The sequence below is a fragment of the Nerophis lumbriciformis genome, linkage group LG13 (assembly GCF_033978685.3).
Source record: "Nerophis lumbriciformis linkage group LG13, RoL_Nlum_v2.1, whole genome shotgun sequence".
Classification (NCBI taxonomy): Eukaryota; Metazoa; Chordata; class Actinopteri; order Syngnathiformes; family Syngnathidae; genus Nerophis; species Nerophis lumbriciformis.
Window position 1 is genome coordinate 8121834 of NC_084560.2, and position 22587 is coordinate 8144420.

General features: G+C 38.3%; 1 protein-coding gene and 1 long non-coding RNA gene across 2 annotated transcripts in view; one reads left to right on the top strand and one right to left on the bottom strand.

The window, feature by feature from the left end:
* The window catches only part of LOC133613248 (uncharacterized), a 114243-nt gene extending 101014 nt beyond the window's left edge, over positions 1 to 13229 (top strand). Inside the window, exons 2-3 of the long non-coding RNA XR_009816431.1 lie at positions 12328 to 12413; positions 12467 to 13229. This is a non-coding gene — a long non-coding RNA (uncharacterized lncRNA). The remainder of the gene's footprint in view (positions 1 to 12327; positions 12414 to 12466) is intronic.
* The window catches only part of edar (ectodysplasin A receptor), a 123098-nt gene that overhangs the window by 99469 nt on the left and 1042 nt on the right, over positions 1 to 22587 (bottom strand). The gene's annotated exons all lie outside the window — the stretch shown is intronic.

A 22587-nucleotide genomic window follows, 5' to 3' on the forward strand; every position in this document is an offset into this window, starting at 1 on the left:
AAGTTCCTGTTATGCGCTGTTATACAGTATATGCCTTGAGCTCTTATTTTGAAGGCGCCAAGAGCGGAAGTGATGACATGTTGTAGTGGAGCGGAAGTTTTTGAAAGAAGGTAAATAAAGTGGTCCTCGTGTAAACTGGAGCCTCCGTGTTTGTTATTTTGTAGTTTCATACAGTATAGGCGACATTTATAAACCCTCGGTTACACTTTTTTAAATAGATTCAATCTTGCACGTGGAAAGTTGAAGTGAGGGCTTTAGTTGATATAACACTCCTGTCAGGAGGTGCATTAATCCAGCACAACAGCGGCGAATGGACTTCATTTATAACTTAGTAAAGGTAAGACCATAATAACGTTTTTTTTATTAAATGTGCTTTTTTGTGTGCTACAGTTTGTATGTGTAAAGTTAAAGTTAAGTTAAAGTACCAATGATTGTCACACACACACTAGGTGTAATGAAATGTGTCCTCTGAATTTGACCCATCCCTTGATCACCCCCTGGGAGGTGAGGGGAGCAGTGGGCAGCAGCGGCGCCGCGCCCGGGAACAATTTTTGATGATTTAACCCCCAATTCCAAGCCTTGATGCTGAGTGCCAAGCAGGGAAGAATGCTGGTATGAGCTTTTAAACATAACCCGTTAACTGCTGCCAATCAAATGGTGAATAAGATACTCTTTAGGGTTCATATGTTTGTAAATCTGACTGCACGTCACTGACATATATATATATATATATACATATATATAAATACATCTAGCCTGCACTGTACAAGTGTTTGAGGGCAGTCCTTGTGTGCGTCGCTGCTGATGAGATAAAAGCCTGGATAGCAGGAAATGAAGAACTGCCAAAATGTGTACGCAAAGCCTAAAGGCAAATCATTACGGAGTTGAAGTGACACAGTAAGAGGAGTGTGTTTGAAGACGCTCTGTGTGCTTTCTGACAAGCTCGGCGAACTCTTTCAAGCCTCCCTCTGTCTCCCCCAAACCTTATCTGGCTGTGTCCAGGCAGGCCCGGGATGAAAGTCAGCGCCTGAGGGGATTCATCTTCTAATCTGGGCTAAATAACTCCTCTGTTTTAGGTGTGTCATTAGCAGGTAGTCCTGGCAGGCTACACCACCAACAGTGGCGACAGTCTAAAATGCTGCCTTGCTGAGGAAAATCGTTAAATGTAACATGGTATGTGTTCTGTGTGTAATCTAGAAGGACTTTGTTTTCTGTTGCAAATAATCATTACCATAGAATTTAATGGCAGCAACACATTGCAAAAAAGTTGTCACAGGGGCATTTTTACCACTGTCTTGCTGAAATAAGCAGGGGCGTCCATGATAACGTTGCTTGGATGGCAACATATGTTGCTCCAAAACATGTATGTACCTTTCAGCATTGATGGTACCTTCACAGATGTGTAAGTTACCCATGTCTTGGGCACTAATACACCCCCATACCATCACACATGCTGGCTTTTACACTTTGACCCTAGAACAGTCCGGATGGGTCTTTTCCTTTTTGGTCCGAAAGACACGACGTCCACAGTTTCCAAACACACTTTAAAATGTGGACTCCTCAGACCATAGAACAATTTTCTTCCTTACTTTGCATCAGTCCATCTTAGATGAGCTCCGCCCCAGCGTAGCGTTTCTGGGTGTTGTTGATAAATGGTTTTCGCCTTGCATAGGAGAGTTTTAACTTGCATTTACGGATGTAGTGACCAACTGTCGTTACTGACAGTGGTTTTCCGAAGTGTTCCTGAGCCCATGTGGTGATATCCTTTACACACTGATGTCGCTTTTTGATGCAGTACCGCCTGAGGGATCCAAGGTCACGGGCTTAGCCGCTTATGTGCAGTGATTTCTCCAGATTTTCTGAACCCTTTGATGATATTACGGACCGTAGATGGTGAAATCCCTAAATTCCTTGCAATAGCTGGTTGAGAAATGTTTTTCTTAAACTGTTCAACAACTTGCTCAGGCATTTGTTGACAAAGTGGTGACCCACGACCCATCCTTGTTTGTAAATGACTGAGCATTTCATGGAAGCTGCTTTTATACCCAATCATGGCACCCACCTGTTCCCAATTAGCCTGTTCACCTGTGGGATGTTCCAAGTAAGTGTTTGATGAGCATTCCTCAACTTTCTCAGTCTTTTTTGCCACTTGTTCCAGCTTTTTTGAAACATGTTGCAGGCATCAAATTCCAAATGAGCTAATATTTGCAAAAAATGACAACATTTTCCAGTTTGAACGTTAAGTATTTTGTCTTTGCAGTCTATTCAATTGAAAATAGGTTGAAAATGATTAGCAAATCATTGTATTCTGTTTTTATTTACCATTTACACAACGTGACAACTTCACTGGTTTTGCTTGCCTTCCCTGCATCCTGGGATCCCGCCAACACCCACAACCCAGCACCACTGTGACACATCTATGTAAACAAGAGCTGACAAAGTATAAGCTAAAAAGACTAGATTTTAAGGAAAATACTAAAAACTATGAAATGATCCGTCCCTGCAGCTAGTTAATTTTACTAGATAAGCTAAATTAAGATTTTTGTACACATCTAGAAATTAACAGGACTTTAAAGAAATAAATAAGTATCCGGGTAACAAGCATTATTTACTTGTGTTGCAGAATCTTTAAGCAAGATGTTCTAGGTCAGAGAAACCAAACGTTCTTATTTGAATAATTATTATCTCAATTTTAAGATTTTTAAACTAAAAATACTGTCAAAACGTGGTCCTTGGGTTGTGTTTTCCCGGAATGCAAAGGAAAGTTGGCGCGGGCAAGGCGTGAATGTGAGTACATTTTTATTTTGTCACTAACAAACTACAAAAAGGGGTACAAACAAAAGGGGCGCTCACAGGCGGAGATAAACTTGGCTAAGAAAACAAAAACTAGGACAAAGGCAAAACTATGGACGTGAAACTAATAAACACTTACTGTGACAAGTGCAAAACAAAAACGTACGTGGCATGGCATGAAGCAAACACTATGGAATAAGCAGGGCATGATAATGACAGAGGTAAACAGAGTTAGAAAGGATAGATAGATATGATAATGTCACCAGGCCGACTGCCTGGCAACAACAAGCTTAAATACTGGTGACATGATTAGTGAAAACAGGTGTGTGACTCAAAATGTGAAAACGTGAGACAGGTGCGTGACATGAGGATGTGAACCAGGTGAAACTAATGGTTACTATGGTGACAAAGCAAGGGAGTGAAGATAAGAACTAAAAAGTGTCCAAAAACCAAGCAAAACATAACTAAACAAAACATGATCACAGACAAGACAAAGACAAAGTATAATTTTTCATGCTGAAATAATGACTGCAAAATGACTAAAAACAAGTAGCTCCTAAAACTAGAAAAGTTTCTAAAAATACCATTTTAAATCTTGGCAAAGGCAAATCAGCAAGAACCCAATATATTTTAAACCTGAACTGCGAGCACAAGAATTAGATTTCACTTTTCATGCTTACAGGTTGACCGGGGGGTCACATAGATCCAATCAGATCCAAGATGGAACCTCACCTACAGCCTGAGTGAGGCACAAATGTTTCGGATTGTTCTTGGTTGAGGTTTATCTCTCTCTACTGAACACGATGCTAGTTTGGTTCTAACTCAAACTCCTGGTTTCTAGAAGACGCAACAAGGTTGGATCTGTGAACGATTCACTGTTTTCTTCCCAGCGTTTGTTAAATCCGTTCACTGGTTAAACTTATTCAATGATGTCATTGCATTTGTTCAAATTGTTCTTTAAAAAAGAACAGAAACAGATTTGCTATCAGTTTTTAATCCTCAAGTTACTCAAGTAAAGGAATATACTTTAAAAAAGAGAACAATGGAGTAAAAGTGTGACAGTCCAAAAGGTTTCTTCTAGATTCTGTTGACAATTCAATTATCGACATCTGGACAAGAGAAGTTGTGACCGCCTGTTGTCTTGGTAAAGTTTTTCCTTGTAGTTTTTGGTTGTTGTAAGACTGTAGCTGCTGGTAGCTGATGAGTTACCATAATTCCATTGCACCGTCCTAAGGCTGAAGGACTAAGTTTTCTTATGTCCAGACCAGAACAACGAAAATATCTAATCAATTTGACTACATTGGAGTTACTTTCATGCGGTGAAGTTGTCATGGACCTTCAGTGATCTAGTATTCTAAAAAACCTTGGCTTTCAATCAATCAATCAGGGAAGACCGGATGCAATGGGTGGTCGAGTGGGTCTAGCATAGTATTGTGAAATTCCAATCCATAGTGGATCTAACATAATAGTGAGAGTCCAGTCCATAGTGGATCTAACATAATAGTGAGAGTCCAGTCCATAGTGGATCTAACATAATAGTGTGAGAGTCCAGTCCATAGTGGATCTAACATAATAGTGAGAGTCCAGTCCATAGTGGATCTAACATAATAGTGAGAGTTCAGTTCATAGTGGATCTAACATAATAGTGAGAGTCCAGTCCATAGTGGATCTAACATAATAGTGAGAGTCCAGTCCATAGTGGATCTAACATAATAGTGTGAGAGTCCAGTCCATAGTGGATCTAACATAATAGTGAGAGTCCAGTCCATAGTGGATCTAACATAATAGTGAGAGTCCAGTCCATAGTGGGGCCAGCAGGAGAACATCCTGAGCGGAGACGGGCCAGCAGAGCAGAGATGTCCCGAACCGATGCACAAGCGAGCAGTCCACTCCGGATCCCGACTCTGGACAGCCGGACCTGTGCCCCACCTTCCACAAGGTAGAGGGGAGCAGAGCAGAAAAGAAAAGAAACGGCAGATCAACTGGTCTAAAAAGTGGGTCTATTTAAAGGCTAGTGTAATCAAATGAGTTTTAAGATGGGACTTAAATGCTTCTACTGAGGTAGCATCTCTAACTGTTACCGGGAGGGCATTTCATAGTACTGGAATCCGAATACAAAACGCTCTATAGCCCGCAGACTTTTTTGGGCTCTGGGAATCACTAATAAGCCGGAGTTCTTTGAACGCAGATTTCTTGCCGGGACATATGGTACGATACAATCAACAAGATAGGCTGGAGCTAGACCGTGTAGTATTTTGCTCTGCTTTCCCAACATGCCGAGCACCACAACAACTTCCAGCGTTCCTCAAGTCTCGTTCTCCATTACTCAGGAAAATGATCTTATTTTCATGAGTCAACCCATCAAATGGGTTGTTGAACGAGCGCACGCCTTGGATCAAAGCCGTCGTCTTTGGTACCCTGACAGAAGACTGAAGGTCATTGTGACTTTACGTTCTGATCCGATGTGTTTCTCCGTCCCTGACACACAGTCGAGATCATTCCCAGACATACTTGCAACTTTCCTTCTTCTTTGTGCCCTCACATCTGTGCGGCATGTGCGAGACTTAACGTCAATCAGTCTTCTGCACGCTTTCACAAGCGAAAGATAAATCTCCAGTGGGTTTAATGCGATGACATAAGAGCCGACACCATGAGTTAAAGCAGCAGAACTGGAGCTTCTTTGTAGGACTGTCATGATTGTGTTGTTTATCAGAACAATGTGACTCGGTCACTCGTTCACTTCACTTGTTTAGGTTAATATGTGCCTCAGTCACTCGTTAACTTCACTGGTTTAGGTTGCAATGTGCCTCAGTCACTCGTAATTTCACTGGTTTAGGTTGCAATGTGCCTCAGTCACTCGTTATTTCACTGGTTTAGGTTGCAATGTGCCTCAGTACCTTGTTGACTTCAAAGGTTTAGCCACGGTCACTCGTTAACTTCACTGGTTTACGTTGCAATGTGCCTCAGTCAATCGTCAACTTCACTGGTTTAGGTTGCAATGTGCCTCAGTCACTCGTTAACTTCACTGGTTTAGGTTGCAATGTGCCTCAGTCACTCATTAACTTCACTGGTTTGGGTTGCAATGTGCCTCAGTCACTCGTTCACTTCACTGGTTTAGGTTGCAATGTGCCTCAGTCACTCGTTAACTTCACTGGTTTAGGTTGCAATGGGCCTCAGTCACTCGTTTATTCACTGGTTTAGGTTGCAATGTGCCTCAGTACCTTGTTGACTTCAAAGGTTTAGCCACGGTCACTCGTTAACTTCACTGGTTTAGGTTGCAATGTGCCTCAGTCAATCGTCAACTTCACTGGTTTAGGTTGCAATGTGCCTCAGTCACTCGTTAACTTCACTGGTTTAGGTTGCAATGTGCCTCAGTCACTCATTAACTTCACTGGTTTAGGTTGCAATGTGCCTCAGTCACTCGTTCACTTCACTGGTTTAGGTTGCAATGTGCCTCAGTCACTCGTTAACTTCACTGGTTTAGGTTGCAATGGGCCTCAGTCACTCGTTATTTCACTGGTTTAGGTTGCAATGTGCCTCAGTACCTTGTTGACTTCAAAGGTTTAGCCACGGTCACTCGTTAACTTCACTGGTTTAGGTTGCAATGTGCCTCAGTCACTCGTTCACTTCACTGGTTTAGGTTGCAATGTGTCTCAGTCACTCGTTAACTTCACTGGTTTAGGTTGCAATGGGCCTCAGTCACTCGTTAACTTCACTGGTTTAGGTTGCAATGTGCCTCAGTACATTGTTCACTTCACCCTCAGTCACTTGTTAACTTCACTAGTTTAGGTTGCAATGTGCCTCAGTACCTTGTTAACTTCACTGGTTTAGCCTCGGTCACTCGTTAACTTCACTGGTTTAGGTTGCAATGTGCCTCAGTCACTTGTTAACTTCACTGGTTTAGGTTGCAATGTGCCTCAGTCACTCGTTAACTTCACTGGTTTAGGTTGCAATGTGCCTCAGTCACTCGTTAACTTCACTGGTTTAGGTTGCAATGTGCCTCAGTCAGTCGTTAACTTCAATGGTTTAGGTTGAAATGTGCATCAGTACCTTGTTAACTTCACTGGTTTAGCCTCGGTCACTCGTTAACTACACTGGTTTAGGTTGCAATGTGACTCTGTCACTCGTTAACTTCACTGGTTTAGGTTGCAATGTGCCTCAGTCACTCGTTAACTTCACTGGTTTAGGTTGCAATGTGCCTCAGTCACTCGTTAACTTCACTGGTTTAGGTTGCAATGTGCCTCAGTCACTTGTTAACTTCACTGGTTTAGGTTGAAATGTGCCTCAGTCACTCGTTTACTTCACTGGTTTAGGTTGAAATGTGCTCAGTCACTCGTTAACTTCACTGGTTTAGGTTGCAATGTGCCTCAGTACCTTGTTAACTTCACTGGTTTAGCCTCGGTCACTCGTCAACTTCACTGGTTTAGGTTGCAATGTGCCTCAGTCACTCGTTAACTTCACTGGTTTAGGTTGCAATGTGCCTCAGTCACTCGTTCACTTCACTGGTTTAGGTCGCAATTTGACTCTGTCACTCGTTAACTTCACTGGTTTAGGTTGCAATGTGCCACAGTTACTCGTTAACTTCACTGGTTTAGGTTGCAATGTGCCTCAGTACCTTGTTGACTTCACCCTCAGTCACTTGTTAACTTCACTGGTTTAGGTTGCAATGTGCCTCAGTACCTTGTTAACTTCACTGGTTTAGCCTCAGTCACTCGTTAACTTCACTGGTTTAGGTTGCAATGTGCCTCAGTCACTCGTTAACTTCACTGGTTTAGGTTGCAATGTGCCTCAGTCACTCGTTAACTTCATTGGTTTAGGTTGCAATGTGCCTCAGTCACTCCTTCACTTCACTGGTTTAGGTTGCAATGTGCCTCAATCACTCGTTAACTTCACTGGTTTAGGTTGCAATGTGCCTCAGTCACTCGTTTACTTCACTGGTTTAGGTTGCAATGTGCCTCAGTACCTTGTTAACTTCAAAGATTTAGCCTCGGTCACTCGTTAACTTCACTGGTTTAGGTTGAAATGTGCCTCAGTCAGTCGTTAACTTCAATGGTTTAGGTTGCAATGTGCCTCAGTACCTTGTTAACTTCACTGGTTTAGCCTCGGTCACTCGTTAACTTCACTGGTTTAGGTTGCAATGTGCCTCAGTCACTCGTTAACTTCACTGGTTAAGGTTGTAATGTGCCTTAGCCACTCGTTAACTTGACTGGTTTAGGTTGCAATGTGCCTCGGTCACTCGTTAACTTCACTGGTTTAGGTTGCAATGTGCCTCAGTACCTTGTTGACGTCAAAGGTTTAGCCTCGGTCACTCGTTAACTTCACTGGTTTAGGTTGCAATGTGCCTCAGTCACTCGTTCACTTCACTGGTTTAGGTCGCAATTTGACTCTGTCACTCGTTAACTTCACTGGTTTAGGTTGCAATGTGCCTCAGTTACTCGTTAACTTCACTGGTTTAGGTTGCAATGTGCCTCAGTACCTTGTTGACGTCAAAGGTTTAGCCTCTGTCACTCGTTAACTTCACTGGTTTAGGTTGCAATGTGCCTCAGTCACTCGTTCACTTCACTGGTTTAGGTCGCAATTTGACTCTGTCACTCGTTAACTTCACTGGTTTAGGTTGCAATGTGCCTCAGTTACTCGTTAACTTCACTGCTTTAGGTTGCAATGTGCCTCAGTACCTTGTTAACTTCACTGGTTTAGCCTCGGTCACTCGTTAACTTCACTGGTTTAGGTTGCAATGTGCCTCAGTACCTTGTTAACTTCACTGGTTTAGCCTCGGTCACTCGTTAACTTCACTGGTTTAGGTGGCAATGTGCCTCAGTCACTCGTTAACTTCATTGGTTTAGGTTGCAATGCGCCTCAGTCACTCGTTCACTTCACTGGTTTAGGTTGCAATGTGCCTCAGTCACTCGTTAACTTTACTGGTTTAGTTTGCAATGTGCCTCAGTCACTCGTTAACTTCACTGGTTTAGGATGCAATGTGCCTCAGTCACTCGTTAACTTCACTGGTTTAGGTTGAAATGTGCCTCAGTCACTCGTTTACTTCACTGGTTTAGGTTGCAATGTGCCTCAGTACCTTGTTAACTTCAAAGTTTTAGCCTCGGTCACTCGTTAACTTCACTGGTTTAGGTTGAAATGTGCCTCAGTCAGTCGTTAACTTCAATGGTTTAGGTTGCAATGTGCCTCAGTACCTTGTTAACTTCACTGGTTTAGCCTCGGTCACTCGTTAACTTCACTGGTTTAGGTTGCAATGTGCCTCAGTCACTCGTTAACTTCACTGGTTTAGGTTGCAATGTGCCTCAGTCACTCGTTAACTTCACTGGTTTAGGTTGCAATGTGCCTCAGTCACTCGTTAACTTCACTGGTTTAGGTTGCAATGTGCCTCAGTCACTCGTTTACTTCACTGGTTTAGGTTGCAATGTGCCTCAGTACCTTGTTAACTTCAAAGATTTAGCCTCGGTCACTCGTTAACTTCACTGGTTTAGGTTGAAATGTGCCTCAGTCAGTCGTTAACTTCAATGGTTTAGGTTGCAATGTGCCTCAGTACCTTGTTAACTTCACTGGTTTAGCCTCGGTCACTCGTTAACTTCACTGGTTTAGGTTGCAATGTGCCTCAGTCACTCGTTAACTTCACTGGTTAAGGTTGTAATGTGCCTTAGCCACTCGTTAACTTGACTGGTTTAGGTTGCAATGTGCCTCGGTCACTCGTTAACTTCACTGGTTTAGGTTGCAATGTGCCTCAGTACCTTGTTGACGTCAAAGGTTTAGCATCGGTCACTCGTTAACTTCACTGGTTTAGGTTGCAAGGTGCCTCAGTCACTCGTTCACTTCACTGGTTTAGGTCGCAATTTGACTCTGTCACTCGTTAACTTCACTGGTTTAGGTTGCAATGTGCCTCAGTTACTCGTTAACTTCACTGGTTTAGGTTGCAATGTGCCTCAGTACCTTGTTGACGTCAAAGGTTTAGCCTCTGTCACTCGTTAACTTCACTGGTTTAGGTTGCAATGTGCCTCAGTCACTCGTTCACTTCACTGGTTTAGGTCGCAATTTGACTCTGTCACTCGTTAACTTCACTGGTTTAGGTTGCAATGTTCCTCAGTTACTCGTTAACTTCACTGCTTTAGGTTGCAATGTGCCTCAGTACCTTGTTAACTTCACTGGTTTAGCCTCGGTCACTCGTTAACTTCACTGGTTTAGGTTGCAATGTGCCTCAGTACCTTGTTAACTTCACTGGTTTAGCCTCGGTCACTCGTTAACTTCACTGGTTTAGGTTGCAATGTGCCTCAGTCACTCGTTAACTTCATTGGTTTAGGTTGCAATGCGCCTCAGTCACTCGTTCACTTCACTGGTTTAGGTTGCAATGTGCCTCAGTCACTCGTTAACTTTACTGGTTTAGTTTGCAATGTGCCTCAGTCACTCGTTAACTTCACTGGTTTAGGTTGCAATGTGCCTCAGTCACTCGTTAACTTCACTGGTTTAGGTTGAAATGTGCCTCAGTCACTCGTTTACTTCACTGGTTTAGGTTGCAATGTGCCTCAGTACCTTGTTAACTTCAAAGTTTTAGCCTCGGTCACTCGTTAACTTCACTGGTTTAGGTTGAAACGTGCCTCAGTCAGTTGTTAACTTCAATGGTTTAGGTTGCAATGTGCCTCAGTACCTTGTTAACTTCACTGGTTTAGCCTCGGTCACTCGTTAACTTCACTGGTTTAGGTTGCAATGTGCCTCAGTCACTCGTTAACTTCACTGGTTTAGGTTGTAATGTGCCTTAGCCACTCGTTAACTTCACTGGTTTAGGTTGCAATGTGCCTCAGTACCTTGTTGACGTCAAAGCTTTAGCCTCGGTCACTCGTTAACTTCACTGGTTTAGGTTGCAATGTGCCTCAGTCAATCGTCAACTTCACTGGTTTAGGTTGCAATGTGCCTCAGTCACCCGTTAACTTTACTGGTTTAGGTTGCAATGTGCCTCAGTCACTTGTTAACTTCACTGGTTTAGGTTTCAATGTGCCTCGGTACCTTGTTAACTTCACTGGTTTAGCCTCGGTCACTTGTTAACTTCACTGTTTTAGGTTGAAATGTGCCTCAGTCAGTCGTTTACTTCAATGGTTTAGGTTGCAATGTGCCTCAGTCACTCGTTAACTTCACTGGTTTAGGTTGTAATGTGCCTCAGTCACTCCTTAACTTCACTGGTTTAGGTTGCAATGTGCCTCAGTACCTTGTTAACTTCACTGGTTTAGGTTGCAATGTGCCTCAGTCACTCGTTAACTTCACTGGTTTAGGTTGCAATGTGCCTCAGTCACTCGTTAACTTCATTGGTTTAGGTTGCAATGTGCCTCAGTCACTCGTTCACTTCACTGGTTTAGGTTGCAATGTGCCTCAGTCACTCGTTAACTTCACTGGTTTAGTTTGCAATGTGCCTCAGTCACTCATTAACTTCACTGGTTTAGGTTGTAATGTGCCTTAGCCACTCGTTAACTTCACTGGTTTAGGTTGCAATGTGCCTCAGTCACTCGTTAACTTCACTGGTTTAGGTTGCAATGTGCCTCAGTACCTTGTTGACGTCAAAGGTTTAGCCTCGGTCACTCGTTAACTTCACTGGTTTAGGTTGCAATGTGCCTCAGTCAATCGTCAACTTCACTGGTTTAGGTTGCAATGTGCCTCAGTCACTCGTTAACTTTACTGGTTTAGGTTGCAATGTGCCTCAGTCATTTGTTAACTTCACTGGTTTAGGTTTCAATGTGCCTCGGTACCTTGTTAACTTCACTGGTTTAGCCTCGGTCACTCGTTAACTTCACTGGTTTAGGTTGAAATGTGCCTCAGTCAGTCGTTAACTTCACTGGTTTAGGTTGCAATGTGCCTCAGTCACTCGTTAACTTCACTGGTTTAGGTTGCAATGGGCCTCAGTCACTCGGTAACTTCACTGGTTTAGGTTGCAATGTAACTCAGTCACTTGTTAACTTCACTGGTTTAGGTTGCAATGTGCCTCAGTCACTCGTTCACTTCACTGGTTTAGGTTGCAATGTGCCTCAGTCACTTGTTAACTTCACTGGTTTAGGTTGCAATGTGACTCAGTCACTCGTTAACTTTACTGGTTTAGGTTGCAATGTGCCTCAGTCACTCGTTAACTTCACTGGTTTAGGTTTCAATGTGCCTCGGTACCTTGTTAACTTCACTGGTTTAGCCTCGGTCACTCGCTAACTTCACTGGTTTAGGTTATAATGTGACTGTGTCACTCGTTAACTTTACTGGTTTAGGTTGCAATGTGACTCAATCACTCGTTAACTTCACTGGTTTAGGTTAAAATATGCCTCAGTACCTTGTTAACTTCACTGGTTTAGGTTGCAATGTGCCTCAGTCACTCTTTAACTTCACTGGTTCAAGGTTGCAATGTGCCTTTAAAATCGTGTCCTGCAGGTTAAAAAATATGAAAACTATGAACATTAAACAAAGTAAAACTCCATCTTCAACATGTCACAGATGAAGAGCCTAATGTTCTCTCTGAATTTTGGTTGAATTTGGAAGTTTGTTGTACTTTTGCAGTTTTGCTGTGGAATTGGTCTTCACTGCAGATGTTTTGGTTCCGTTGGAAAAAGGAAAGCTCTGCAAGTAGACGATCCATCTTTAAGGTGTGGATAATGTATGCATACATATTTCCTCACCTCCACTCATCTTTTCATAGCTTTAATTGCAGACTCAGTGGCAGCGTCGCACTCAGAGCACAGGGAAAACAAAGCGGCATGAAAAGAAAACACACACAGTCGCTAGAGTGTTTGAAGCTTTCTGGGTCTTTCATCTTCTCCCTCTTATACCTGCTTCCCTCCCCTTAACTGGGCCACCTTGTCTCCCCTCCTGTCCGTCTCGTCTCTGTTGATTCTAAACGCAAAGCCTGATCTGCAGCCTGGAATGTGTTTGTGTTCCTCGTCACACCGTCCTGCAGCTAAAGCATGTCGGTCCTCGGTCTAGCAGACACCAGAGGACGATTGAAGAACGTGTGAGACACAGATTGTGAGGTGCTGACAAGAAGATCGCTGCAATGTGAAGTAGACCTACTTTGGGTTTGAAATATTCGCTCTTTGACTCTGTAAGTGACGGAGAACTCCATGATGGTCGGTGGCAGAAATCATCAAAGCACAAGTCCTAGTCGGGCGTCATGGTTGGTGTTCTTACAGCCGACAAGGGTTCTGGCTTCTCCTCTTCACCAAACCTTGGCGGTGAGTAGTGAGAGAACCAGAATGACTTCAGCTCACTTGCAGGCCAACATGGCAATGAGATGACTGGTGACCTCACCCTCGCCAATTGCTCTCCATGAATCACAGCCAGCTGGAGGCTTCACAGCTGCGGTTAATTGACGCACCGATCATCTGGAGACTCTGTGTCTTCCTTTCAGCTGTCACCTTTTTTTTTGTAAACCCCAGCAACAAACTAGATGCAGGAAAACAACATGGTCCCCAACTCGTCTGAAGGGTTTTTCGAAGCTTTTGTCAACCTGTGATTCGTCCTGACTAGGGTTGTCTCTATACCAATATTTTGGTACCGGTACCGGTACCAAAATGTATGTCAATACTTTTCCAAATAAAGGGGACCACATAAAATGTCATTATTGGCTATATTTTAACAACAAATCTTAAGGTACATTAAACATATGTTTATTATTGTAATTTAGTCCTTAAATAAAATAGTGAACATACTAGACAACTTGTCTTTTAGTAGTAAGTAAACAAACAAAGGCTCCTAATTAGTCTGCTGACGTATGCAGTAACATATTGCGTCATTGTTGTCAGCATTATGAGGGACAAACTGTAAAAATTGATTATTAATCCACTTGTTCATTTACTGTTTACATCTGGTTATTTTCTCTTTTAACATGTTCTATCTACACTTCTGTTCAAATGTAATAATCACTTATTCTTCTCTTCATTAATACTTTACATCAGTTTTGGATGATACCACACATTTAGGTATCGATCTGATACCAAGTAGTTACTTGGCAACTATGGTTTATTGAGCTACTGAATTTTAAAAAGTTGAATATTTTAGTATTGTGAGGATTGTTGTCCTAAGAAATCCTTCAAACCATTTCATGAATCAAAAATCTGAAAGATATCGATTATTAAACAGTCACATCGATTATTCTAAAGACAACACTAGCAAGGGTTTCCAACAAAATAGCATCTATGGTTTATTGAGCTACTGAATTTTTAAAAGTTTTATATTTCAGTATTGTGAGGATTGTTGTCCTAAGAAATCCCTCAAACCATTTTATGAATTAAAAATCTGAAATATATCGATTATTAAACGGTCACATGGATTATTCTAAATACAACACTAGCCTGGGTTTCCAACACATTAGCATCTATGGTTTATTGAGCCCCTACATGCTAACTTGATAAAATAAGGAACTTTAAAAAGTTGAATATTTTAGTATTGTTGTCCTAAGAAATCCTTCAAACCATTTCATTAATCAAAAATCTGAAAGATATCGATTATTAAACGGTCACATGGATTATTCTAAAGACAACACTAGCCTAGGTTTCCAACAAAATAGCATCTATGGTTTTTTGAGCTACTGAATTTTTAAAAAGTTGAATATTTTAGTGTTGTGATGATTGTTGTCCTAAGAAATCCTTCAAACCATTTCATGAATCAAAAATCTGAAAGATATCGATTATTAAACGGTCACATCGATTATTCTAAAGACAACACTAGCCTAGGTTTCCAACAAAATAGCATCTATGGTTTATTGAGCTACTGAATTTTAAAAAGTCCCATATTTTAGTATTGTGAGGATTGTTGTTCTAAGAAATCCTTTGAACAATTTCATAAATCAAAAATCTGAAAGATATTGATTATTAAACGTTCACATGGATTATTCTAAAGACAACACTAGCCTGGGTTTCCAACACATTAGCATCTATGGTTTATTGAGCTACTGAATTTTTTAAAGTTTTATATTTTAGTATTGCGAGGATTGTTGTCCTAAGAAATCCTTCAAACCATTTCATGAATCAAAAATTTGAAAGATATCTATTATTAAACGGTCACATGGATTATTCTAAAGACAACACTAGCCTGGGTTTCCAACACATTAGCATTTACGGTTTATTGGGCTCTTACATGCTAACTTGATGAGTTTAATGAATTTAAAAAAGTTGAATATTTTAGTATTGTGAGGATTGTTGTCTTAAGAAATCCCTCAAACCATTTCATGAATCAAAAATCTGAAAGATATCGATTATTAAACGGTCACATGGATTATTCTAAAGACAACACTAGCCTGGGTTTCCAAAACATTAGCATCTATGGTTTATTGAGCTACTGAATTTTAAAAAGTCTTATATTTTAGTATTGTGAGGATTGTTGTCCTGAGAAATCCCTCAAACCATTTCATTAATCAAAAATCTGAAATATATTGATTATTAAAGGGTCACATGGATTATTCTAAAGACAACACTAGCCTGGGTTTCCAACACATTAGCATTTACGGTTTATTGGGCTCTTACATGCTAACTTGATGAGTTTAATGAATTTTAAAAAGTTGAATATTTTAGTATTGTGAGGATTGTTGTCTTAAGAAATCCCTCAAACCATTTCATGAATCAAAAATCTGAAAGATATCGATTATTAAACGGTCACATGGATTATTCTAAAGACAACACTAGCCTGGGTTTCCAACACATTAGCATCTATGGTTTATTGAGCTACTGAATTTTAAAAAGTCTTATATTTTAGTATTGTGAGGATTGTTGTCCTGAGAAATCCCTCAAACCATTTCATTAATCAAAAATCTGAAATATATCGATTATTAAACGGTCACATGGAATATTCTAAAGACAACACTAGCCTGGGTTTCCAACACATTGGCATTTACGGTTTATTGGGCTCTTACATGCTAACTTGATGAGTTTAATGAATTTTAAAAAGTTGAATATTTTAGTATTGTGAGGATTGTTGTCTTAAGAAATCCTTCAAACCATTTCATGAATCAAAAATCTGAAAGATATCGATTATTAAACGGTCACATGGATTATTCTAAAGACAACACTAGCCTGGGTTTCCAACACATTAGCATCTATGGTTTATTGAGCTACTGAATTTTAAAAAGTCTTATATTTTAGTATTGTGAGGATTGTTGTCCTGAGAAATCCCTCAAACCATTTCATTAATCAAAAATCTGAAATATATCGATTATTAAACGGTCACATGGAATATTCTAAAGACAACACTAGCCTGGGTTTCCAACACATTGGCATTTACGGTTTATTGGGCTCTTACATGCTAACTTGATGAGTTTAATGAATTTTAAAAAGTTGAATATTTTAGTATTGTGAGGATTGTTGTCTTAAGAAATCCTTCAAACCATTTCATGAATCAAAAACCTGAAAGATATTGATTATTAAACGTCCACATCGATTATTCTAAAGACAACACGGGTCAGGGTTTCCAACACATTAGCATCTATGGTTTATTGAGCTACTGAATTTTTAAAAGTTTTATATTTCAGTATTGTGAGGATTGTTGTCCTAAGAAATCCCTCAAACCATATCATGAATCAAAAATCTGAAAGATATCGATCATTAAACGGTCACATGGATTATTCTAAAGACAACACTAGCCTGGGTTTCCAAAACATTAGCATCTATGGTTTATTGAGCCCCTACATGCTAACTTAATAAAATAAGGAACTTTAAAAAGTTGAATATTTTAGTTTTGTGAGGATTGTTGTCCTAAGAAATCCTTCAAACCATTTCATGAATCAAAAACCTGAAAGATATCGATTATTAAACGGTCACATGGATTATTCTAAAGACAACACAAGCCTAGGTTTCCAACACATTAGCATTTATGGTTTATTGAGCTACTACATGCTAACTTGATAAAATAATGAACTTTAAATCCATCCATCCATATTCTACCGCTTATTCCTTTCGGGGTCGCGGGGGGCGCTGGAGCCTATCTTTAAATCGTTGAATATTTTAGTATTGTGAGGATTGTTGGCCTAGGAAATCCTTCAAACCATTTCATGAATCAAAAATCTGAAAGATATCGATTATTAAACGGTCACATGGATTATTCTAAAGACAACACTAGCCTGGGTTTCCAACACATTGGCATTTATGGTTTATTGAGCTACTACATGCTAACTTGATGAGTTTAATGAATTTAAAAAAGTTGAATATTTTAGTATTGTGAGGATTGTTGTCCTAAGAAATCCTTCAAACCATTTCATGACTCAAAAAACTGAAATATATCGATTATTAAACGGTCACAGGTATTATTCTAAAGACAACACTAGCCTGGGTTTCCAACACAGTAGCAACTATGGTTTATTGAGCTACTGAATTTTAAAAAGTTTTATATTTTAGTATTGTGAGGATTGTTGTCTTAAAAAATCCTTCAAACCATTTCATGAATTAAAAATCGGAAATATATCGATTACTAAACAGTCACATGGATTATTCTAAAGACAACACTAGCAAGGGTTTCCAACAAAATAGCATCTATGGTTTATTGAGCTACTGAATTTTTAAAAAGTTTAATATTTTAGTATTGTGAGGATTGTTGTCCTAAGAAATCCCTCAAACCATTCCATGAATCAAAAATCTGAAAGATATTGATTAATAAAGAGTCACATGGATTATTCTAAAGACAACACTAACCTGGGTTTCCAAGACATTAGCATCTATGGTTTATTGAGCTACTGAATTTTAAAAAGTCTTATATTTTAGTATTGTGAGGATTGTTGTCTTAAGAAATCCTTCAAACCATTTCATGAATTAAAAATCGGAAATATATCGATTATTAAACGGTCACATGGATTATTCTAAAGACAACAGTAGCCTGGGTTTCCAACACATTAGCATCTATGGTTTATTGAGCCCCTACATGCTAACTTGATGAAATAAGGAACTTTAAAAAGTTTAATATTTTAGTTTTGTGAGGATTGTTGTCCTAAGAAATCCTTCAAACCATTTCATGAATCAAAAACCTGAAAGATATTGATTATTAAACGTCCACATCGATTATTCTAAAGACAACACGGGTCAGGGTTTCCAACACATTAGCATCTATGGTTTATTGAGCTAATGAATTTTTAAAAGTTTTATATTTCAGTATTGTGAGGATTGTTGTCCTAAGAAATCCCTCAAACCATATCATGAATCAAAAATCTGAAAGATATCGATCATTAAACGGTCACATGGATTATTCTAAAGACAACACTAGCCTGGGTTTCCAACACATTAGCATCTATGGTTTATTGAGCTACTGAATTTTAAAAAGTCCCATGTTTTAGTATTGTGAGGACTGTTGTTCTAAGAAATCCTTCGAACAATTTCATAAATCAAAAATCTGAAAGATATCGATTATTAAACGGTCACATGGATTATTCTAAAGACAACACTAGCCTGGGTTTCCAACACATTAGCATCTATGGTTTTTTGAGCTACTGAATTTTAAAAAGTTTTATATTTTAGTATTGTGAGGATTGTTGTCTTAAGAAATCCTTCAAACCATTTCATGAATTAAAAATCGGATATATATCGATTATTAAACAGTCACATGGATTATTCTAAAGACAACACTAGACTGGGTTTCCAACACATTAGCATCTATGGTTTATTGAGCTACTGAATTTTAAAAAGTCTTATATTTTAGTATTGTGAGGATTGTTGTTCTAAGAAATCCTTCGAACAATTTCATAAATCAAAAATCTGAAAGATATCGATTATTAAACGGTCACATGGATTATTCTAAAGACAACACTAGCCTGGGTTTTCAACACATTGGCAAGTATGGTTTATTGAGCTACTGAATTTTTAAAAAGTTTAATATTTTAGTTTTGTGAGGATTGTTGTCCTAAGAAATCCTTCAAACCATTTCATGAATCAAAAACCTGAAAGATATCGATTATTAAACGGTCACATGGATTATTCTAAAGACAACACGAGTCAGGGTTTCCAACACATTAGCATCTATGGTTTATTGAGCTACTGAATTTTAAAAAGTCCCATATTTTAGTATTGTGAGGATTGTTGTTCTAAGAAATCCTTCGAACAATTTCATAAATCAAAAATCTGAAAGATATCGATTATTAAACCGTCACATGGATTATTCTAAAAACAACACTAGCCTGGGTTTCTAACACATTAGCATGTATGGTTTATTGAGCTACTGAATTTTAAAAAGTCCCATATTGTAGTATTGTGAGGATTGTTGTCCTAAGAAATACTTCGAACAATTTCATAAATCAAAAATCTGAAAGATATCGATTATTAAACGGTCACATGGATTATTCTAAAAACAACACTAGCTTGGGTTTTCAACACATTGGCAAGTATGGTATATTGAGCTACTGAATTTTTTAAAAGTTTAATATTTTAGTATTGTGAGGATTGTTGTCCTAAGAAATCCCTCAAACCATTTCATGAATCAAAAATCTGAAAGATATCAATTATTAAACAGTCACATGGATTATTCTAAAGACAACACTAGCCTGGGTTTCCAAAACATTAGCATCTATGGTTTATTGAGCCCCTACATGCTAACTTAATAAAATAAGGAACTTTAAAAAGTTGAATATTTTAGTATTGTGAGGATTGTTGTCCTAAGAAATCCTTCAAACCATTTCATGAATCAAAAATCTGAAAGATATCGATTATTAAACGGTCACATGGATTATTCTAAAGACAACACTAGCCTGGGTTTCCAACACATTAGCATCTATGGTTTATTGAGCTACTGAATTTTAAAAAGTCCCATATTTTAGTATTGTGAGGATTGTTGTCTTAAGAAATCCTTCAAACCATTTCATAAATTAAAAAGCTGAAATATATCGATTATTAAACGGTCACATGGATTATTCTAAAGGCAACACTAGCCTGGGTTTCCAACACATTAGCATCTATGGTTTATTGAGCCCCTACATGCTAACTTGATAAAATAAAGAACTTTAAAAAGTCCCATATTTTAGTATTGTGAGGATTGTTGTCTTAAGAAATCCTTCAAACCATTCCATGAATCAAAAATCTGAAAGATATTGATTAATAAAGGGTCACATGGATTATTCTAAAGACAACACTAGCCTGGGTTTCCAACACATTAGCATCGATGGTTTATTGAGCCCTTACATGCTAACTTGACAAAATAAGGAACTTTAAAAAGTTTGTGAGGATTGTTGTCCTAAGAAATCCTTCAAACTCTTTCAAAAATTACAAATCTGAAATATTTCGATTATTAAACGGTCACATGGATTATTCTAAAGACAACACTAGCCTGGGTTTCCAACACATTAGCATCTATAGTTTATTGAGCTACTACATGCTAATTTGATGAACTTAATGAACTTTAAAAAGTTGCATATCATAGTTTTGTGAGGATTGTCATCCTAAGAAATCCTTTAAACTATTTCATGAATCAAAAATCTGAAATATATCGATTATTAAACGGTCACATGGATTATTCTAAAGACAACACTAACCTGGGTTTCCAACACATTAGCATCTATGGTTTATTGAGCTACTGAATTTTAAAAAGGCCCATGTTTTAGTATTGTTGTCCTAATAAAAATCCTTCGAACAATTTCATGAATCAAAAATCTGAAAGATATCGATTATTAAACGGTCACATGGATTATTCTAAAGACAACACTAGCTTGGGTTTTCAACACATTGGCAAGTATGATATATTGAGCTACTGAATTTAAAAAAAGTTTAATATTTTAGTTTTGTGAAGATTGTTGTCCTAAGAAATCCTTCAAACCATTTCATGAATCAAAAATCTGAAATATATTTATCATTAAATGGTCACATGGATTATTCTAAAGACAACACTAGCCTGGGTTTCCAACACATTAGCATCTATGGTTTATTGAGCTACTGAATTTTAAAAAGTTTTATATTTTAGTATTGTGAGGATTGCTGTCTTAAAAAATCCTTCAAACCATTTCATGAATTAAAAATCGGAAATATATCGATTATTAAACAGTCACATGGATTATTCTAAAGACAACACTAGCAAGGGTTTCCAACAAAATAGCATCTATGGTTTATTGAGCTACTGAATTTTTAAAAAGTTTAATATTTTAGTATTGTGAGGATTGTTGTCCTAAGAAATCCCTCAAACCATTCCATGAATCAAAAATCTGAAAGATATTGATTAATAAAGAGTCACATGGATTATTCTAAAGACAACACTAACCTGGGTTTCCAACACATTAGCATCTATGGTTTATTGAGCTACTGAATTTTAAAAAGTCTTATATTTTAGTATTGTGAGGATTGTTGTCTTAAGAAATCCTTCAAACCATTTCATGAATTAAAAATCGGAAATATATCGATTATTAAACGGTCACATGGATTATTCTAAAGACAACACTAGCCTGGGTTTCCAACACATTAGCATTTATGGTTTATTGGGCTCCTACATGCTAACTTGATGAGTTTAATGAATTTAAAAAAGTTTAATATTTTAGTATTGTGAGGATTGTTGTCCTAAGAAATCCTTTAAACTATTTCATGAATCAAAAATCTGAAAGATATCGATCATTAAATGGTCACATGGATTATTCTAAAGACAACACTAGCCTGGGTTTCCAACACATTAGCATCTATGGTTTATTGAGCTACTGAATTTTAAAAAGTCTTATATTTTAGTATTGTGAGGATTGTTGTCCTGAGAAATCCCTCAAACCATTTCATGAATCAAAAATCTGAAAGATATCGATTATTAAACGGTCACATGGATTATTCTAAAGACAACACTAGCCTGGGTTTCCAACACATTAGCATTTACGGTTTATTGGGCTCTTACATGCTAACTTGATGAGTTTAATAAATTTTAAAAAGTTGAATATTTTAGTATTGTGAGGATTGTTGTCTTAAGAAATCCCTCAAACCATTTCATGAATCAAAAATCTGAAAGATATCGATTATTAAACGGTCACATGGATTATTCTAAAGACAACACTAGCCTGGGTTTCCAACACATTAGCATCTATGGTTTATTGAGCTACTGAATTTTAACAAGTTCCATATTTTAGTATTGTGAGGATTGTTGTTCTAAGAAATCCTTTGAACAATTTCATAAATCAAAAATCTGAAAGATATCGATTATTAAACGGTCACATGGATTATTCTAAAGACAACACTAGCCTGGGTTTCCAACACATTAGCATCTATGGTTTATTGAGCTACTGAATTTTCAAAAGTCCCATGTTTTAGTATTGTGAGGACTGTTGTTCTAAGAAATCTTTCGAACAATTTCATAAATCAAAAATCTGAAAGATATCGATTATTAAACGGTCACATGGATTATTCTAAAGACAACACTAGCTTGGGTTTTCAACACATTGGCAAGTATGGTATATTGAGCTACTGAATTTAAAAAAAGTTTAATATTTTAGTTTTGTGACGATTGTTGTCCTAAGAAATCCTTCAAACCATTTCATGAATCAAAAATCTGAAAGATATCGATTATTAAACGGTCACATGGATTATTCTAAAGACAACACTAACCTGGGTTTCCAACACATTAGCATCTATGGTTTATTGAGCTACTGAATTTTAAAAAAGTTTGATATTTTAGTATTGTGAGGATTGTTGTCCTAAGAAATCCTTCAAACCATTTCATGAATCAAACCGGGCAATTGACTTCCAGCTGTGTTGAGGATGTTCTATTGAGCACAAAGTCAGAGTGGGAACTGTTCCGGCACTTAAAGAGATGTGTCTTTAATTAAACATATACCGAGCAAATGAGCTGAATTATCTTCACGTCCGCATCTAATGCTGCTTGAACGACGTCTTA